The sequence below is a fragment of the Citrus sinensis genome, chromosome 2 (genome assembly GCF_022201045.2).
Source record: "Citrus sinensis cultivar Valencia sweet orange chromosome 2, DVS_A1.0, whole genome shotgun sequence".
In the NCBI taxonomy this organism is placed as follows: domain Eukaryota; kingdom Viridiplantae; phylum Streptophyta; class Magnoliopsida; order Sapindales; family Rutaceae; genus Citrus; species Citrus sinensis.
This window is the reverse complement of record NC_068557.1, coordinates 22,947,411-22,959,625: the sequence shown is the minus strand read 5'-3', so window position 1 is coordinate 22,959,625 and position 12,215 is coordinate 22,947,411. Positions and strand designations below refer to the sequence as shown.

The window sequence follows — 12,215 nt, the reverse complement described above, 5'->3', positions numbered from 1 at the left end:
TTGATTGGCAAAAGTAATCAAATACGTACACAGGTTTTCTATAACTTTTTCTTTTACTGTGTCTACTGCATCACCAAGAAAAAATGAAAGTTGTTGTATTTTATTCTGGCTGGGGTATGATCGAATAATTTATTTAATGGTTGTTTTAGTGTAAGCATTTTTTGGGTTTTATGGGTGCTTTGGGTTTTTTGATGGTCTACTAACAAAATTTGATATTTATTTTGTAATATAATATTTTGTCTAATTAATTCTTCTTTAGCATTTTCCAATGCAAGTATTTTTTGTCTACATCCTTCTAATATATTGTCTAAATGATATCTAGTCTCATTAAGCTTTTTAATTGTTCGTGCCATGACTTCACAATGATTACAAAATTGTATGGATGATGATGATGATGAGGCTATTGATGCACTATCTAAGGGATTATTTGACTGTCTAGATGAAGTTGTTGATGCATTGTTTAAAGGATTTATCAACTGACTAACATGATAATTCGGTCCTATTTCACGTCTAGCATATTCTATGGCTTCATGAAATGTGTAAAAACCTTTAGCATATGGATCAGGATAATTGATCTTCAAATCAACTACCTCTCTCCACTGACTATAAATTCCTAGTTGTCTACCGCTAACTAATACGAAAAATGCAAATGATTACTGTTTACGCGTTCATTAATTTGTCTAAAATAATGCATGAGTGCATTGGCTACTTTTAGTTTATCTTGTGGGCTATTAGCACACCATAAATTATCTAATATGCATTGTTGACTATCTGATAACTGAAATTTACTTTTAAAACTTAAATTTGTTCCTGATGGGAATTGTCTAAGCTTGATTGGACCGAAATTCATATATCGGTCCATTCCTACAAAATAATCATTGATTTATTAGTCATAAAAGAATGTCTGCTAATGTATTATCTTTACCTACTATATGTTCAAATTTTGCTTTGTATCATTTACCTGTTATTACTTCTAAAAAATATATCCATCTCTTACTAATAAAAGAATTTTTCTTTTCAAAGTTTTTCTTTTGTACTTTTTATAGAATTCTATAATATTATTGCAATAAGTTCTAATTGTAAATTTATCATTTTGTATATACAAATGAAATGAATTTAAAGAATTTATTATTCATAAAATTTCTAATTTTGTGCTAGATTTTCTACCTTCTGTTTTGTAAATTTTCCGCTAGTATACATCTTTATTTCTTCCTTATCTTTAGAGCTATCTTTATTAGGTTTTTGTATTAATATTCCTGCCCATCCTAAACTACTGGCATCTGTCTATATGATTTTATAATAACCGTCTATTGGTAATGCTAAGGGTTTGAGATTTTTAACTATTTCTTTAAGTTTTTGAATTAATTTTATATCTTCACTATTAAAATATTTTTGTCCATTTTTACTGAATTTATTATATAAGGGTCTTATTAATGTAATGAGATTTGGCATAAATTTTCTACTATAATTTAATAGTCCTAAAAATTTTTGTAATTCTTTTGTATCTTCTATTTTGTCTGGAAATTCTAATATTTTGCTGACTATGTGTGGTTGTAATTCTATTGTTCCTCTGTCTATCGTTAATCCTAAAAAATATATTTTTTGTTTTAATAATTCTATTTTCTTTTTAGAAAACTATATTATTATTTTTAAAGCAATCTAAAATTTTATTTAAATGGGTAATATGCATAAATTTATTCTGGTTAAACACTAAAATATCATCTATGTAAACTATACAAAATTTTGAATAAGGTTTTAATATTCTATCCATTCTAACTTGAAATACTTGTGGAGCGTTTTTAAGTCCAAACGGTATAACTAACCACTCAAAATGTCCTTCTGAACAATTAAAAGTTGTCAATTGAACAGATTCTTCGTGGACTCTTATTTGTCAAAATCCACTTTTACTAACTATGGTCAATGGGCTGTGTCGTGCCTACCTTTTTTTAGTTGAGCCCGAAAAAAGCCCACCAACTTTTTTTTTTTCGTGCTTAAAAAAGTCCACGTGTCTGGCGTGCTTTATTCAAGCTCACGTGTCTGACGTGCTTTTTTAAGCCCACCAACATCATAATAATAATAGTAATAATAATAATAATAATAATAATAATATTCATAATCATAATCATATTAATTTTTATTAAGAGAGCAATTAACATTTTATTATTAGTTTATCACAATTTCACAACTATATATTTTATTTCACAATAATCAATCATAATTCATAACACAACAATACATAAATTTAATTAAATTTAATTCCATAGATCATAATAATAATTAATTAAAATTAAAAATACAATCCTCGAATAATCATTACAATAAGTCATAACTACGAAACATTAATATAACAAATCATAGGTCACAACTTACAAGTTATGATTTAATATTAATATGAAAAATATTTTATTATTAATTTTTTAAAAAAATTTATTTTTTATTTATAATTTATAAATTTATGATATTTATAATTTTATTTATTAAAATCATGATATTTAGTTATTTACTTATTCATTTAATAAATTATAAACATAAATAAATAATTAAATAAATATCATAAATAAAATTATGATATTTATAATTTTATTTATTAAAATCATGATATTTACTTATTCATTTAATAAATTATAAACATAAAAAATTAGAATATTTATTTAAACTAAGATTTAATGATTTAAATTAATTTTTAAAAGTCTATGCTAAAAAATATATTAAAACATTTAATTTCAAGATATTTTACTTTAATTTCATAACATTTTATATTTACTTTTTGTTAAAAAAATTTACTTAGATATATTTTGGCCCACGTGCTATTAATGGCTCACGGGCCACATGCTAGCCCACCAACGAACCGTGCTTATTACGTGCTTTTTCGCGTGCCGTGCTTTGGCTCATCTCTAATCGTGCCGTGCTTTAAGGCCCACGTGCCTAAAATTCTAGGCTCGGCACGGCCCACGTGCCTGTGCCGTGCCACATGCCGCTCGGCACGGCCCACGTGCCTGTGCCGTGCCACATGCCGCTCGGCCCATTGGCCATCTTTAACTTTTACAATCAAATTTAGAAAAATATTTAGCATTCTGTATACAATTTACTAGCTCATCTTTATTAGGTATTTTATAACTATTGTCTGAAGTATTATCATTTAATCTTTTATAGTTTATTACCATTCTACTTCTTCCTCGTTTTTGTTCACTATGGTTATTTACAATAAATGCAGGGCTCCTATGTCTATTGGTACTACTTCTAATAACTTTTAATTCTAATAATTCCTCTATATGCATTTTAAACTCTTTTCTATCTTCCAAACTATAAGCTAAATCTTGTGATTTTACTGTTATATCTGAATTAATGATTTCTAATTTATATATTTCTTTATTATCTTTTCTAATTGGGTTGTTTCCTATTATTTCTAACTTTTCTAATTCTTCTACATTTTTTCTAATTTCTTCCGGCCATTTTTGACATTCTAAACACTCTACTTCTTTTTCTACATTTAATATGTCTTCTAAATAGTTGTCTATTTCCTCATTGTCTAAGGTTTCTACTTCATCATTGTTTAATTCTAGTCCACTACGGCTGGCTACATCTTTTTCTTCTTCTAATAAAGAATAAAAAAATTCTATGTCTAATTCTTTTTATACTACTAAAGTTTTCTTTTCATATGGTAAGATATGTGTTTCATATTTAGGTTGAATGAATGTTGACTTTTTAAAGAAATTTACTCCATTTGGAGTTATTAGTATACTACCATTATTTCCTAATATAAAATTTAATCCTAAAATAAATTTATATTCTACTTTTTGGTTTGAAATAAATGTTTGTGGCAAAACATGTGTTTCACCATTTATTCTTATTGGTATGTTATTTATACATTATGTAATTTGCATTAATTCTCAATTAAATTGTCTAATGTTTACAGGGTTTCTAAGTTTGTTTCTATTTTCTTTGGGTACCAAGCTATCATGTATTATACATTTATTTGCGCTTGTGTGCTTTAGTATAAACAATTTCTTTTTTAAACAATAATTCTACATCTCTATTTATTAATTCGATGTCTACTCTATTTATTTCTATTGTTTCATCTTCTATAGGTTATTTATCTTTACAACTATTACAAAAGATTTTTCCTGTGTCTGTGTTTCTATATCCTAATTCAAATTTTTTATTACAATTTGTAGAATTTTTACCAAAGAATGAAGTAAAAGTTTCTAGAACATTAATGTCTATTTCTGGTTCTATGTGTGATTCTAATTCTAAGCTTGAATTACTACTAGTGTCAGATTCACTATTACTGACTATACATCTACTGTCGCTATCGGATAATTGATCTATATTAAGAATTTCTTCTATATCTAAAATTTCTTCTTCTATATTATAATTATCTAATTCTAATTGATTAACTTTTTTGTTTTCTAGGCAATTTTGTTTAATGTGTCCTTTTCCACATAAAGAACATTTACAAGTTTATTCCTTTTGTATATACGTTTACCTTTTTTGAATGCCGTCTTGACTTTTTGTTTATTATTATGATATTTAAAGAATTTCTTTTTATAAAATTTTATACTATTATGTCTATAAGGTGACTTATTTTGACTATATTTCTTCCTATGCTTTCTCTATTTCTTATGTTTACAGTAATTAGGATAATTACATCCTAACATTGGTACTTCTATCATATCTATATACATTTTTCTAAATCGTAATTTTAACTGGTGTCTATGTTTTTCTTCTTCACAATATTCTCTAATTTTACCTCTAACGTATTCTATTACTGGTAATCATATAGCATAATAATTAATTCTTTGTGTTTGTTTAGTTTTAAACCAATTAATTAATTCGTTGTGTAATTTTTCTCCTATCTTGCCTGGTAATTTGTCTACGAATTTTAATAATAAGTCTTCATCAAATGGTCTACCTCTTTCACTCCAATATTTATAAAAATAATTAGCATATTCATCAAAATATCTTAAGTCACAAATTTTTAATTGTTATAAATTTCTAATATCTTTAATCTGTTTAATTACATCGTCTTTTTCATCTACTCCTAGTACTATTTTTTTCATTAAATCAATCAAACTAATTACTGTAATATTTGTATCAAAATTGTCTAATTCTTCTAATTTTTTTTCTTCATCCATTCTCTCCATCCTAAATATATTTGTCTTTCTCTACTTCCTAAAGTACTTTCTAAATATATTAATTTATAATTTGGGTCTATTATTATTGCTAATGCTTCCATAGAATGTCTAAGTAAATTACATTTCCACGGGTTAAATACTTGTTTCCATTGACTAGGTTTATGGTCTTCTAATTCTAGTACTAATAAATCTCTAGCTTGTGGCATAGTTTTCCAATTTTCTAATTTTGTTTTAGTTTTAAATACTCTTTCGGCTTCTGTGTATTTTTCATTAGTTTCTGGGATTCCTCGTTTGTCTAAGTAAGTTTCTACATTGGATGGTTCTACTATAGGTTCTAATACCGGTTTATGGCTACTTTTTCCTACTTTTGGTTTTTTGTCTTCTTCTCCTACTAATATTTCATCTGCATGTTCTAAGTAATAAATTTCATCTATTTCTAAATTTTTAAAATCTAAATTTTTTTTATTAATTCTCTGTCTATATCTTTGTCTGTTAATTCATCATTATTACATAGTTCTTCAAATAATTCTTCATCTAAATATTTTTTAGGTTCACTAAATATTAAGTCTATAATTTTATCTCTATTACTAATTAATGTTTTTTGTTTATCTATGTCTAAATTGTCTATTATTGCCATATTAATTTCTATCTCTTCTTCATTTTCTTATAATTCTAGATTACTTCTCTATCTATAATTACTAAATCTTTGTGTAACTTGATTTTGTCTATTCATATAAGTATAACTAGTCTCTGGTACTTCTAGCATTCCATCTTGTTTTAATTTAGGTAATATCCATTCTAAACCATTTAATTTGCTACTGGTTAATTTTTTAGGTACGTTAATTTTTTAGGTACTATAATTTTGATGTACTGACTTTTAAAACAATCTACAATATTTTACTTTCAAATCTTAATTTCTTATGATATTTATTGTATAATTTTCCTAGAAAAAAATGTTTTAATTCTAAGGTTTTTATATTTTGTATTCATTTTATATCCTTTAGTTTGTACACTTAATTTAATATGTTTACCAAATTCATTTATGTCTATATCTATATTGGGTATGCATCCTACTACTGCTACTTTATTTTTTAAATCTACTTCTGCACTAGCTATTTGGGCTTGCTCGTGATCATAAAATCTACTATCATATAAATATAAATGTGCTTTTGTGTCTAGTCCCTCTCTAGCTTGACTGAGTATGCCTATGATTATTATTCCCATGTGTATATGTTTGTATAATTCTGCTTTCTAAGATAATCTCTTCCTACTGGACTAATTAAAGTTAATTTTTCTCTATTTACTACTAATAATTTTGTTTCATCTGTGTAAATATATAAACTATTATTTAATTTTGAATTTAAACCTTCATTATATAATTTTTTTCCGTTTAATTTGCTCGAAACCTTTTTCTAATAATTTATCGGAATCCTGTTCGTTAATTATATCTTATGTTCACTACTAGAAAAATGGTCTTTACTGACTTTAGAATAGTGTCAGAAATTACTTTTACTGACACTTGTTAATTGTGTCAGTAATCTGGGAGTCAGAAAAATAGTGACACTTGTAAGTGGTGTCAGTGATTACTATTACTACAGTATCACCGATATTATGACACCATAGTATTAGTAGTTATTGATATTTTATTAGTGTCTATGATTACTGTTACCATGGTATCACTAGTTAATTTATTTTTAAAAAAATAAAAAATTAAATTGGATCATTGCCTATTGATTTATTTGTAAAATTAAAAGCACCACAAAATAACAAAAAGAAATTGATTTATATCACAAAATCTTTCATTTCACATTTAAATATTATTAGTATATATTACAAATTGAACTTCAATAGCCAAAATATGAGATATCCTACTCTCATAACTAAATAATCCAAATTCAATACATAAAAATTAGTCTCTGTCCCTATCTGACCAACTTCCATCAGAATTAGCCTCATCACTTCTGCTTTCACTGTGATAATTGGAGCGCCTCCGACTCCAAGTTGTTTCATGAACAATTGACGTTCATCATCATGGCTTCTGCCAGAACCACTTTTCACACGATCAGCCTCCCTTGATCTAGACCTTCTGTATTGATGCCTGCATAAGAAATTACAAAACCATAAATAACCAGAAGATTTCTAACATCAGTAGTAAATACATTAAATAATGAAATTTGATCATAGTTTGGATCATCATCCCTTGTACATAAGATTGCAATGCTACATCACCAAAGGCTTCTTGTTGAATCTAATTATTTTCTTGCCATGCTTGCAACATGGTCATTACGCCACATACTAATCATACATTTTTGAAAGTGGGTTTTAAACTCGAACAATAGACCAAAAAACCAACAGAAGAACTTTCTTTAAATCTTGCATTGAAAGAACATCTTTTCATTATTCATTGCTTCTAAGAAAACCGAGTTAGGAGACTTAAAGAAAACACAAATGAAGAGAACGATACTATGAAGAAACCTCTCAAAATCATCGGTCAAACATGGAAGTTTAAACTAAAAAATTCAAATAACAGAAAGTGAATTAAATAAACAAGAGTTCATATATACCAAGTACAGTTTTTAGTGTCTATGACTAGTAATAAAAGCATACCTGTCGGCATTAGTTGAATCTATCTTGTTCCTCGTTTGTCCTTAGCGTTCTTGATTCCAAGTCCCAGATTCATCAGAATAACCAAATAACGCAGCCATCTTTTTCACCCAATATCTTGGAGGTGGTTTATCCCAATCAGCCCATTCATAGTCTCCGCCAGGGTTGCGGAAACAGTGGATAAAATTGCAAGCCATTCCACAAGAGCATGTCTGTTAAAATATATGCCCAACGAAGATAATAAGAGTGTAAAGAAAAGAAGAAAAGAAACAAACTCATTTCATATCAAAAGCAAAATGGCAAAGAAAAAAGCAAGTGTATAAGCCGCACAATTATAACTCTGAAAAATGAGACAATTGGCTGTACCTTTAGTCTTGACTTCATATATTCCCCACATATGGCAATCTTCCATCTAGTCACATTAATAAATTGATTGGTTGGTGCGAGTTGTATAACAACGCCAAATTGATTGTAAGTAAAATTAAAAAGAATATGATTACCTTAAATAAAAAAGAAAAAAAGGAAAAGACTAACCTTTAAGAATAGTCCCAAATATAATGAAAAAAGATTTATGCCTTTGGTACTGTCTTCTCTCGTTGCAATTCACAATGTTGACACATTTTTTTCCCTGAAAAGCACTGCAAGTTAGTAGATTTATCACTAATCAGATTTAATAGGAAACGTTGACAGCTTGAATTTAAGATTTTCTTTAATTTAATTTGGAATGCTATGAACAAAACATAATTAGACATGTCAATGCACCACAAATCAAATTTCCAAGTCATTTGGACAACTCTACATTTGCTTCTCACATGATAAAACTATATAAGTTAAAATTGCATATGAAACTGTAAAAGTAGCAGCAGATGTTTGAATATATATTAAATTTAAAATACTAAATATATCATAATGATACTTTCCAGATTTTAAGTGGACATATAAGTCAACAACATATTAAAATTTGAGGCTATTCTGATATCATTAGGCTGGTGTTTGATAGGATCAAACATTAATGAATAATTCTGTCCAAATTGCATATGAAACTGTAAAAGTAGCAGCAGGTGTTTGAATATATATTAAATTTAAAATACTAAATATATCAGAATAATACTTTCCAGATTTTAAGTGGACATATAATTCAACAACATATTAAAATTTGAGGCTATTCCGATATCATTAGACTGGTGTTTGATAGGATCAAAGATTAATGAACAGTTCTGTCAAAATTGCATATGAAATTGTAAAAGTAGCAGCAGGTGTTTGAATATATATTAAATTTAAAATACTAAATATATCAAAATAATACTTTCCAGATTTTAAGTGGACATATAAGTCAACAATATATTAAAATTTGAGGCTATTCCGATATCATTAGACTGGTGTTTGATAGGATCAAAAATTAATGAACAGTTCTGTCAAAAGAAGTTACTGCAGAGACAGCAGAGTTTGAAAAATCATTAAAAATAAATTACAAGTTCAATCAAAATAAAATTTTCCATATTCGAAGTATGCAAATAGAAGTGTAGTTTATCCGAATTTCAGCTTATTCTAACTCTGTTAGACTATACGTTTACAATATCAAACATGGTACATATGTAATTTCTAATAAAATTGGACAACAACCAACCATATTGAGAAATCCATTCAAAATCAAATATAAACCCAATTCATTCCAAAATTTCTAGAATTAAAATGTTCTCATTTAAACTTAGTTTAATCAAACTTTCAAATCAATTGAAAGTCATTTAGTCAAGTTCGGAAACAACCAAGTTCACAACAACAGTCTATCAATCCTCAAATTTTCAGCATAATTTCGTTAGGGAGAATGGAGATTTTTACTTAAGAAAATTTTAGGTTTGGGTTTTCATACACACCATTAAACGAAATATATAATACATACTAAACCCATGATTGTCGATTGCCATTATTCTTTTAATTAACAAATTGCATTCAACCTAAATCCATAATCACCGATTGTAATCATTCTTTCACTTAATAAACTGAATTCCACCTATAATAAAGCTGCGTTTTATTTATTTTATTAAACAATAAATTAGATTATAAGCAACAAAAACCCTAGATGGCTAGATTTCCAAACAAGTGCAAGCTCTCATTTGCACTCAATAAACATCAATCAATTAACAGATAAATACTTAAACAATGAGAATAGAGAATGAGACAAAGAGTTACCACAACACTGATTCGGACTTTCAAACCTTAGCTTTGCCCAAATTCTTCACAGCACTTTTTGGGTTCTTTTCAGGGATATTTTAGCTTAAGGACGACGGGTTTCAAGGTTTTGACAAAGGCGGCTTTCAAGGTAGATCATTGTTAGAGAGAGAAAGAGAGCGAGAGAGAGGGAAGGAGAGAGAAGGAAGAAAGCTTCGGCGGCCGTGAGATAGATTTTTTACTTTAACAAAAATTTTTAGGTTTTAGGTTTCACACAGAACATGAAAGATTTTTAGGTTTTAGGTTTTAAGTTATAATATTTATTTATTTATTAATTTATAAGTTCAAAAATGCAATTTGTGGCCGAGTGGTATAGCGGTTAAAATAAAAAGGTTATGGCTTAGAGGTCTTCAGTTCGATTATTAGTAGATACAAAATTAAAATTTTATTTTTTTAACTACTAATACTTTAGTGTCACGAATCTGTGATATTTGATTTATTGACACCGTAGTATTAATAATTTGTGATACTTATCTGTTAAACACGGAAAATGCCCTAAATACATGTAATTACTGATACTTTATAATAAAGTGTCAGAAGACAAGTGTCACAAAAGACCATTTTTCTAGTAGTGGTTCTTTCTATTATTTCTTTACCTTTACTAGAAAATGAGAGCGACCTTCTAATTCTTTCTGTCATGTGTACGTCTACTCTACTGTTTCTTACTAGATCCATTACTTTTTAATATTACTTTTGGTCCTAAAATATCTTTAATGTCTATTGTCCTACATGTTAAGACTGGTTCTCTTAAATTTAATTTTTGTACATGGTTTGTTAATGCTTCTAGTTCTTTGTCTATGTTATCTAAATTGCTGCTAAGTTCTAGGTGAGATACAGATTCTTTGTTTTTTCTAACGGTTTGAAAATTACTTTATAATCTATTAAACCTATTGTCTAAGTCTTTTAGTCTATTATTGATTTTGACTATTGTGCTAGCTTGTGCTTGTTGAATATTGTTACTCTCCTGACTAAATTCTCTATAGCTATAACCTACTGGATTTAAATGTGAAATTTCTCTTTTTAATTCTGCTAACGATTCTATTAATATTTTTTCTAAACTCATTCACTAACTCTTATTTTTATTGCATCTAATTGAATTTGTAAGTCTCATTGTGTAAATTTAATATTTTCTATCTCTAATTTTAAACTTTCTACTATTTGTTTAATTTCTAATTCTACGGGATTAAGTGTTTTTATGTCTAATAATTGAATTAAATCTACTATTTCTTTCTTGCTAGGGAATCTTTTAACTTGACTATTAAAATCTTTTAGTAAATCTTTAATGAAATCTAAATTTCTTCTTAATGTATTTATATTACTTGTCTCGTAGAATTTGCCTAGTCCTAGTACTAACTCTTTTAGCCTTTCTATATTGACTTCTAGATGTTGTCCTAAATTAATTAATAAATCTACTATAAAATTTTGTTGACTATTACTAGTGTGTGGAATATGTTTATATTGGTTTTCTAAGTAATCGATATTACAACTAATTTTTATTCCTTCTGTCAAATTTAATTTTTACTTTTTATGATGGCTAATTTCTAAGTCTAAATAATCTAATCATTGAAAATTCATAAACTAATTTTCTAGATCTTCTAACTTATTCCTAATTTTTAATGCTAAATTCTCGTATTTGTCTAATAATCTATTTTTTCATTTATATTATAATATTGCAAATTATTTCTTCTAAAATTAAATACTGGTAAATTTGTGAAAGTGTAATGTGTAATATTTATTTTTCTTTCTATTTTAGGTGGTAAAGGAGATGTGTAATCTACTGGGAGCTTTAAACTGCCTAATCTTTCTTCTATTAAAGTGTCTAAAAATACTTGTTCAATACTAATTCTATTTAATTCGTTTTCTACAATTTGTAAAGCACTTTCTAAAATTTCTCAGAAAGGGTTGTTGTCTATCCAACTATCAGTGTTTTTTTCTAATACAGTAAAAGGATTTTTATAATAACTGTCAAGATTTTGGTCAAAATTAGCAATTGTAGAAAAATATCATGCAACAAATGAAGTATGTCTTGTAATTACTCATATAAAAAATATTTAAAATAAGAACAAAAGAGGTGCTCTAATACCAAAGAGAGGGAAAGAGAAAAACCGATGCTAGATTTCGACTAGGAGAAACCTGTACATGGCTCGTTATACCAGCAGTGCAAACTGATGGATAGGAATTATTATTAACTCTTGTACGTATGAAATAATTATTTCATTATAAACAATCATTCTTCAACACAAACTT

General features: G+C 27.2%; 1 protein-coding gene and 1 long non-coding RNA gene across 19 annotated transcripts in view; both read right to left on the bottom strand.

Moving 5' to 3' along the window:
• The window catches only part of LOC102606833 (probable sugar phosphate/phosphate translocator At1g06470), a 49,555-nt gene that overhangs the window by 28,400 nt on the left and 8,940 nt on the right, over positions 1-12,215 (bottom strand). The window lies entirely within an intron of this gene.
• LOC127900239 (uncharacterized) lies at positions 6,917-10,159 on the bottom strand. Its single transcript, XR_008052308.1, has 5 exons — positions 9,930-10,159; positions 8,274-8,367; positions 8,106-8,151; positions 7,743-7,951; positions 6,917-7,233 (listed from the first exon to the last, which is right to left on the bottom strand). It is a non-coding gene; the product is annotated as an uncharacterized LOC127900239 (long non-coding RNA).